The sequence below is a fragment of the Kogia breviceps genome, chromosome 1 (genome assembly GCF_026419965.1).
Source record: "Kogia breviceps isolate mKogBre1 chromosome 1, mKogBre1 haplotype 1, whole genome shotgun sequence".
Taxonomy (NCBI): Eukaryota; Metazoa; Chordata; class Mammalia; order Artiodactyla; family Physeteridae; genus Kogia; species Kogia breviceps.
Window position 1 is genome coordinate 169,607,462 of NC_081310.1, and position 10,402 is coordinate 169,617,863.

A 10,402-nucleotide genomic window follows, 5' to 3' on the forward strand; every position below is an offset into this window, starting at 1 on the left:
TCTCATCGATGTCCTTAAAAGTAACAATTCTGGGCTTCCCTGGTGGCGCATTGGTTGAGAGTCCGCCTGCCGATGCAGGGGACACAGGTTCGTGCCCCGGTCTGGGAAGATCCCACATGCCGCGGAGCGGCTGGGCCCGTGAGCCATGGCCGCTGAGCCTGTGCGTCCGGAGCCTGTGCCCTGCAACGGGAGAGGCCACAACAGTGAGAGGCCCACGTACCGCAAAAAAATAATAATAATAATAATTTTTAAAAAGTAACAATTCTTATTGAAGTTCCAGAATGCTCTGAGTGGCACATATAGTGCTGGCCAACCTGGGCTAGCTCCCAGAGAGGACACGCTTTTCCAGTCCAACACAGAGGGGCACATGGAGGAGGAATGAGCAGACCAGCCTTTCCCATCAGATCGCCTGGCACAGGACTTGCACTCAATACATTCTCCTTAAATGAGTGAATGGCTTTCAATGCAGGAACATTTACTAAATCTATCCATCCAATTAGACTGCTAAGGACACTTCATGGTTGAATTTAAGTCAATTTGAATAGGTAAGTGAAGCTCTGGAAATTTTAAAAGCAAGTGAGGAAAGTGGATTCAAGGACTTTATGGCTATGGAAAGTTAACAGTATTTGGAATGAAATGAATATCAAGATCATACAAATTCATTTTGAGGACTGCAAATCATTTAACTAGAACAATATGACTAAATTAAGCAAAGCGTGGCTCTGTATCCCAAATGTAGAGAGGCACTAACAATTATATTCAGAACTGGTAGAGAAGCAATTATACTCCAATAAAGATGTTAAAAAAAAAAAAAAGAAAGAAAGAACTGGTAGAGAGGGAGATTGAGAGACAGGGAGAGAGTGCCAGCTACCTGGTACTACCAAAGCTACCTGCTTTGTACTAAATTCCTCTACTTATACCATTAAAAAAAGAACTTATTTTATATATAAAATAGATAAACAACAAGGACCTACTGTGTAGCGCAGGGTAATAACCTAAAACGGAAAAGAATCTGAAAATGAATATATATATTATATAATCATACAAGTAATTATATATATAATCACTTTGCTGTACATCTGAAACTAGCAAAACATTGTAAATTAACTATACTTCAATTTAAGAAAAGAACTTACTCAATGCTTATTTTTGTCTCCACTGAGAGTCTTTTAAATAAGTCATAGTCGTACTTCTTTTTATTGAGGTATAATTGACATATGTCACTATATTAATTTTAGGTATACAACATAATGAGTCAATATTTGTATAAACTGTAATATTATCATGATAAGTCTAGTTAACATCTGTCACCATACATAGTTACAAAAATAGTTTTTTCTTGTGATGAGAACTTTTAAGATTTACTGCCTTAGTAACTTTCAAATGTGCAGTATAGTATTATTGACTAAAGTTACCATGCTGTACATTATATCTCCATGACTTATTTACTTTATGACTGGAAGTTGTGCCTTTTGATTCCCTTCACCCATTTCGCCCCCTACCCCTCTGGCAATTACCAATCTGTTCTCTATGGTATGAACCTGTTGTTGTTGTTGTTGTTTTTAAATATTCCACACATAAGTGAGACCATAACGTATCTTTCTCTGTCTGACTTATTTCAATTAGCAAAATGCCCTCAGGCTCCATCCATATTGTCACAAACAACAAGATTTCCTTCTCTTATGGCTGAATAATATTCCCTTGTGTGTGTGTGTGTACACGTGTGTGCATGTATGCATCACATTTTCTTTATCCATTTATCTATGGATGGACATTTAGGTTGTTTCCATATCTTGGCTACTGTAAATAATGCTGCAATAAACATGGGGGTGCAGATATCTTTTTGAGTTAGTGTTTTCCTTTTCCTCAAATACCTAGAAGTGGAATTGCTGGATCATATGATAGTTCTATTTTTAATTTTTTGAGGAAAACCCATACTGTTTTCTACTGTGGCTGTACCAGTTAAGCCATGGTCATCCTTGATGTCTGAGTGAAAGAACTTGCAATCAGAATTCTGGATGGTGAAGGGACTACATACAAGAAGCTCTTCAAGGATTACCAAGAACTACACTCTTTAGAGATTATTTAGTAGCAGGATAGCCCTGGCCTAAGAGATGTTACTCCTTTCCAATTAGGAAGCTCAGCATGAAGGCAAAGGGCAGATGAGAAATAGATCATAAGTAAAGATGAGGGCTTCCCTGGTGGCGCAGTGGTTGAGAATCTGCCTGCCAATGCTGGGGACACGGGTTCGAGCCCTGGTCTGGGAAGGTCCCACATGCTGCGGAGCAGCTAGCCCTGTGAGCCACAGTTACTGATCCTGCGCGTCTGGAGCTTGTGCTCTGCAACAAGAGAGGCCACCACAGTGAGAGGCCCGTGCACTGCGATGAAGAGTGGCCCCCACTCACCACAACTAGAGAAAGCCCTCGCATAGAAACGAAGACCCAACACAGCCAAAAATAAATAAATAAATAAATATACAATTTTTTAAAAAAAGTAAAGATGACAATCGTAGTCACTTGAGGGTAACATTTCCAAGATTTGGGGAATAGGGACAATGGGGGAGGAGAAAAGTAACTCCTTAAGTGAAACCTGATAGCTATTCCAGGACTTAGGCATTAATTTAACAAAGCTTAACACAAACCAAAACTTTAACGAAAATAACTATTTCCTATTTAAGAGGAAATTTTAAGTTGGGAGAAAGGCTTGATAAAGAAGTTGATTTAGCTGCTTATGGGTGAATTTGCCAAGGATGCTTTGGTGTTCCAGATAGCCCAGGTTAGCTGGAGGAATCAGAGGAGGTAAGGGGAATGGTTTGTCTTTATCCTCCACAACGTACCCATGTGGACTGATCATATTAGTTGCTTAATAGTAGATTATTAAAATAAAGATTTAAGCTGAAAGGCTATATTATACAGCACATGGAATATAGCCAATATTTTATCATAACTTTAAATAGAGTATAATCTATAAAAATATCGAATCACTATTTTGTACAACTGAAACTAACATAATATTGTAAATCAACTATACATCAATTAAAAATCATAATAAAGCTAAATAACTCTCCTAAAGGGACTTCCCTGGTGGTCCAGTGGTAAAGAATCCACCTTCCAATGCAGGGAACGTGGGTTCCATACCTGGTTGGGGAACTAAGATCCCACATGCCATGGGGCAACTAAGCCCATGCGCCACAACTACTGAGCTCGCGTGCCTCAACTAGAGAGCCCATGTGCCACAAACTACAGAGCCCACGCTCCCTGGAGCCTGCATGCCACAACTAGATAGAAGCCCACAGACCACAACGAAGAGCCCCCTCCCTGCAACGAAAGATCCCACATGCCACAAGGATGATCCCGTGTGTCACAACTAAGACCCGACACAGCCAAAAAACGAAACAAAACAAAAAGCAGAAAAACAAAAAAACCCCAAAACTCTCCTAAAAATAAATTAAAAAAATAAAATAAAGGCTTATTTGTTAGGGTGCGGTGAACCCTCCAAAACAGTGATTCCCCTCTATCTCTGCCCCCAAATTTCTCACCTTTAGTCCCAGATGAGTGTGCTGGCAAAGCACTTGGTGAGGAGGCTTCTCCTGACCATGGCTTGTCTCCTGAAGGGATCTCATCCTTAGCTGTTTGTTGATTTCAGGGAAGCCAAAGTGTTAAATGTCTTAAAATGTCATCAAAATAGGATGGACAGGGACTCCCCTGGTGGTGCAGTGGTTAAGAATCCACCTGCCAATGCAGGGGACATGGATTTGAGCCCTGGTCTGGGAAGATTCCACATGCCGCAGAGCAACTAAGCCCGTGCGCCACAACTACTGAGCCTGCACTCTAGAGCCCACGAGCCACAGCAACTGAGTCCTCATACCACAATTACTGAAGCCCGCGCACCTAGAGCCCGTGCTCCATAACAAGAGAAGCCACTGCAAAGAGAAGCCCACGCACCACAACGAAGAGTAGCCCCTGCTCGCCACAACTAGAGAAAGCCTGTGCATAGCAATGAAGACCCAACGCAGCCAAAAATAAATAAATAAAATATATAAATTAAAAATAAAAACAGGATGGACAGCACAGTAGCCCTGCCCTGACAACTGCTCAGTCTTTTTTTTATCTCTTTGCCCCTCCTCAGCCTGTTTTCAGAAGTAGATACCTGCTCCTTATTTCATGCTATGGAATGTCTCTGAAAAAGTATCAGAGCCCCATCATAAGGTTTCTGTAGAGAACCTGGGAGTGGGTGCTTGGAACTTATTGGTTCACTCACTCGTATGTACCATGTCAAAAAAGGGGCTTATTTATTATATAACTAACAGCTTCTTACTTATAGAGCAAAGTGTTCCAGTACCAGAAACATTTTTCAGTGAGGAATTACTGATAAGTGCAAAATTATTTTTATACTCTTTAAACAGTACTTGTGGAACATATTCATTGGCCCTAAGGGTGATCAGAGATTGCTTTGACATCTCGAATCGTGAAGCCCTCTTCCTGTGCAGTTCCTTTACTTCCCTTGATCATGACCCCAGTAAACTCTGTCAGCATCAGTACTTTAACAGGATGTTCCAGACCCCATCTTAGTTGCCACGACCAAGATTCTGAATCAGCCAGCCTCTAGGAAGCCCAGATTCCATTTAGAAAAGGAGTATAAAGTAGCAGTTCCAAAACCTGGAACTTGGATGCTCTGTCAGGCCTTCTCACAGAAATGCTGAATCTCAGCCTCCTGGGGTGGAACCCAAGATAACTATATTTTTAACAAGCTTTAGTTGATTTCTGATGCCCGGGCACATTTGGGAACCACTGATACAGATTCAGATTAGGCTATAAATTGCATATTTATGCCACTCCATATGACTAATTACAGTAAATAGGCTGATGCCAGAGACAGCACAAATTATTTCAGTGACAGACTGAATTTACGCTGATGTGTCTAATTTAATCATCATTGTGCTAAGGATAATTTAACCGTTATCCTACTTGACTGTAGGAATTTCTCAATCTGTTTATTTTTGTATATACATAATAGACTCATACCAGATTCCCCTTATCAAGTTGTATGTTCCCACAGCAAACCATGTTTAATGCTGTTTGGAGCTTTAGAAATAACATCATTTAAAAGCCGAGTTGTGGGAGCTTCCCTGGTGGCGCAGTGGTTGAGAGTCCGCCTGCCGATGCAGGGGACACGGGTTCGTGCCCCGGTCCGGGAAGATTCCACGTGCCGCGGAGCGGCTGGGCCCGTGAGCCATGGCCGCTGAGCCTGCGCGTCCGGAGCCTGTGCTCTGCAACGGGAGGGGCCACAGCAGTGAGAGGCCCGCGTACCAAAAAAAAAAAAAAAAAAGCCGAGTTGTGGCTGCTTGTCCCCATAAGTTTTCATTTATGGTCATCACCCATCTCATCATGGGTGATGTCAGAGAGCCCTTTGTTAATATTTCCTTGGGCAGCCAATGTGCATTTTCAAGTCTCCTGAACCTCCTACTTCGATCAATTTATTGGTAGAAATTTCTGTATTCAGTAGGTTCAGCACACTAGTAAAATGCCACCTAAGATTTTGTTTCTTTTTTTAACTTTATGCAAACATCCCATAGAGCAGTGATTCTCCAACTTTGGTACACATGATAATCACCTACAAGGGAAGGAGGAGCCTTTACAAATGCAAATCATTGGTCCCCACACCCGTAGACTGACTAAGAAGACGTGGCCGAGGCCCGGGAATCTGCATTTTAACAAGTGCGCGCGCCCCCCCACCTCCAAGATAATTATGTACACTGAAGTTTCTGTGCACTAAATACTAAGGTATTATTTACACTGTAGTACTCACCTTGAGTAATTCTGATATAGGTGATCTGCAAACCATACTGTGAGAAACAAGGATACTCACATAAGAAATGGGAAAGTGGAAAAGTTTCACCTATCTCAAGACAAGATTTTAGACAATGCATAGGACATCATCACCCAGGAAAAGCAGCATTGTGGACCTACTTCCATGATTACTTACATTCTTGGCAGAATCTTGTCCCACTGGACAAGTCATGGTATGAACCCAACTCTTCGTGAGGTTTTTTTCAGTCTCTTTATGGGTCCAGGATGTTCCATAGATATAATTCTTCTCAACTTTTTTTTTATTGCTTCTTCATAAACAGAACCTTAAGGTGATTGCTTCTATGTAACATTAAAACACTTGACAGATAATATTTTCACTTAAGTTTCACTTAGGCTCTTGGTATGGTTTATTTCTTATGTGTAACGTCATTATGAGTTTTAAAGTTCTAGGTGAACTTTTTTCCCCCCACGATTGTCATATTTGTAATAGGTGTCTCTGCTGCAAGTCTGTAACTTACAGTTTTGACTGTCCTTATTATCACATCAATTATAGAGGATTTCTCTTCCATGTAGATTCTACTAAAGGTGAATATTTCCTTTCTGACTGAAGTCCATATCACACTTGTTAATATCAATTTTTCTCTTGTGTAAAGAGAGAAAATTCTCAGATGAATGTGAAGTGTTGAAGCCTGAGAGGAGCCTTACCACACTGATCACATTTATAGGGTCTCTCTCCCCGTGGGCTCTCTTATGAATGCCAAGTTTCACACTCAGAAAAATTCTAACCACACGTACCACACTGATATATTCCTCTCCCGAATGGGAATGGGGTGTATAATGGAGAAGAGTGGAGCACCTGGTGAAGCCCTTACTGTGCTCTTCATGTGGATCTGGTTTCTCTCCCATGTAGACTCTGATGACCTCTAAGATCAGCAGCTCTGTAGTAACTCTCACCACCTTTACCTCCTTTATAGGGTTTCTCTCCTGCATAGATGCTTTCATGATTGCAAATGTTTTTGTACTGGCTGATACCCTCAATCCACTCAGCACATTTGCAAGGCCCTTCTGCTGTGTGAACTCCAAGATTGTTAGAAGATTTTATTTTAGCTCATCTAAAAAAGGTGTGTGCTGGACTTCCCTGGTGGCACGGTGGTTGAGAACCTGCCTGTCAATGCAGGGGACATGGGTTTGAACCCTGGTACAGGAAGATCCCACATGCTGCGGAGCAACTAAACCCATGCGCCACAACTATTGAGCCCACACGCCACAACTACTGAAGCCCGTGCGCCTAGAGCCCGTGCTCCACAACAAGAGAGGCCACTGCAATGAGAAGCCCGCGCACCACAACGTAGAGTAGCCCCCACTTGCTGCAACTAGAGAAAGCCCGTGTGCAGCAATGAAGACCCAATGCAGCCAAAAATAAATAAACATGAATCTCATATAAACAAACAAACAAACAAATAAATAAAAAGGGTGTGTGGTAGGAAGCTTCTGATATGGCTCCCATGATATTCATGCCTCCGTGTAATCACAGCCTTGGATAATTCCTTCCTCTTGAGTTCAGGCTGGACCGAACAACTTGCTTCTAACAAATAGAATAAGAAAAACTAACAATATTAATTTCCCTTTCATTTTCTTAAACTGAAATGATATGGTAATGGTGATGGGGATGCTACTTCTGTGATCAGGTTACAAATGATTGTGACTCTGTCTTGCTGGTCATCTCTTTCTGGCTCTTGTTGCATGTTTGCCTTGATGGAGAGAGCTACCTGGCAAGGGACTAAGGGCAGTCTGCAGCCAACAGCCAGTAAGGAACTGAGGCACACAATCGAACAGCCTCAAGTAACTGAGTCCTGCCAATAACCATGCTTGGAAGTGGATCCTTCCCCTGTTGAACCTTCATTTGGGACTGCTGCCCCAGCCAACACCTTGACTGAAGCCTTGTGAGAGGCTGAAAACAGATGACCCAGCTCTGCCTGGACCCCTGACCCACAGAAACTGAGTTAATAAATGTATGTTGTCTTAAGCCACTAAGTTTCGGGGTAATTTGTCACAGAGCAATAGATAAATAATACAGTGTGTAGTGATATCTCATTGTGGGTTTTATTTATTTATTATTTATTTATTTATTTTGGGCTGTGTCAGGTCTTAGTTGCAGCACATGGGATCTTTCGTTGCAGTGCGTGGGCTTCTCTCTAGTTGTGCCGCTTGGGCTCCAGAGCTTGCAGGCTCAGTAGTTGTGGCGCACGGGCTTAGTTGCCCCCTGGCATGTGGGATCTTAGTTCCCCAACCAGGGATTGAACCGCGTCCCCTGCACTGGAAGGTGGATTCTTAACCACTGGACCACCAGGGAAGTCCCTCTCAGGGTGGTTTTAATTTGCATTTCCCTAATGACTAATAATGTTGAGCATCTTTTCAGGTGCTTATTTACCATCTGTGTACCTTCTCTGGTGGACTATCATTCATTTTTTTTTTTAAAATCGCGTTGTTTGCTTTCTTATTGTTGAATTTTGAGAGATTTTTAAAAGATATATTCTGGCATATTCCTTTGTCATACAAGTGTTTTCTCCTAGTCTGTGGTTTGCCTTTTTATTCCCTTAAGTGTCCTTCACAGTGCATAAGTTTTAAATTTAGATGAAATCAATTTTTTTCTTTCATGGATTGTGCTTTTGCTATCTTATCTAAGAACTCTGCTTAACTAGAAGTCATGAACATTTTCTCTTATGTTTTCTTCTAAGAGTTCTTTAATCTTATGTTTTACATTTAGATATCTGATCCACTTTTTTGAAAAACAGCTTTATTAAGGTATAATTCACATACCATACAATTCACCCATTTAATGTGTAAATTAAATGTTTTTTAGTATATTCAGAGTTGTGCAACCATCACCACACCTAACTTTAGGACATTTTTATCCACCCCCCAAAAAAAAACCCCCACACCCATTAGCAATAAATCCCCTTTTCCACTTTCTACCTTTAGCCCCGAGCAACCATTAATCTACGTTCCATCTCTTCAATCTTGCTTATTTTAAGCATTTTATATAACTTGAATCATACAATGTGATATTTTGTGACTTCTTTCACTTAGCATATTTTCAAGGTCCATCCATGTTGTAACATGCATCAGTACTTCATTTCTTATTATAGCTGAATAATAGTCCACTGTATGAATATACTATATTTTATTTACCTATTCACCAGTTGATGGACATTTAACTGTTTCAGCTTTTTAGTTATTATGAACACTGCTGGTATGAACATTTGTGCACACATTTTTGTGTGGACAAATGTTTTCGTTTCTCTTGGGTGTACCCAGGAGTAGAACTGCTGGGTCTTTTGGCAACTCTATGTTTAACTTTTTGGGGAACTGCCAAATTGTTTTCCAAAGTGGTTGCACCACTTTACAATTCTACCAATAATATATGACAGTTCCAGCCATCACTGCTTGTTCCTGTCTTTTTGGTTAGTGACATGCTAGTGAATGTGAAGTGGTATCTCACTGTGGTCTAGCTACAATCCATTTTGAGTTAATTTTTTACAGTGTAAATTGTAGATCAAGGTTCGTATTTTTGCATATAGACGTCCAGTTCTAGCACCATTCATTGAAGACTTTCCTTTCTCTACTGAATTACTATTGCACCTCGGTCAAAAATCAGTTCATCATATTTGTGAGTCTATTTCTGGGATTTCTATTCTGCTGTAGATATATAGTATGTCTTAAAATCAGGTATGAGTCCTCCAGACTTTGTTCTTCTTTTTCAAAATTGTCTTGTCTAGTCTAGTTCCTTTACCTTTCTATATAAATTTTTGTTTGGGATTGCATTAAATCTATAGGTCAATTTGGGCAGAACTGCCACCTCAACTATATTGAGTCTTCTAACCCATATGCACGATATGTCTCTTCACTTTAGTTCTTTTTTCACCTCTTAGCACATAAAACCTCACGTAATTTCTTATATTTATACTTAAGCATTTCTTTCTCCTTTGGAACTAATGCAAATGGTAGTTTTTTAAATTTGTGTTTCCAGTTGTTCGTTGCTAATATATAGAAATACAACGGATTTCTGTATATTGATCTTGTATCCTGCAACCTTGCTAAACTTTTTAGTTCTAAGAGCTTTTTAATGGATTCTTTGGGATATTTTACATAGACAATCATATCATCTGTGAATAGTTTCACTCCTTCCTGTTCAACTAGAATGCCTTTAGTTTTCTCCAGACATTGCATTTGCTAAGACTTCCACAGCAATATTCAATAGGAGTAATGACAGTAGACATTCTTGCATTAATTTCCAGTCTTAGGAGGAAAGCATTCCATCTTTCACCATTAAGTATGATGTTAGCTGTAGTTTTATTGCAGATGACCTTTACCAGACTGAAGAAGTTCCCTTCTATTCCTAGTTTGCTGAACTTTAATTATGAATGAATGTTAATTTTTTAAAGTGCTTTTTCTGGACCTATTTATATGATCATGTAGTTTTCCTTAAATCTGTTAATGTGGAGAATTACTTTGATTTTCAAGTGTTGAATCAGTCTTGTATTCCTGGAACGAACACCATTTGGTTATCTTTTTTATATATTGCTGAATTT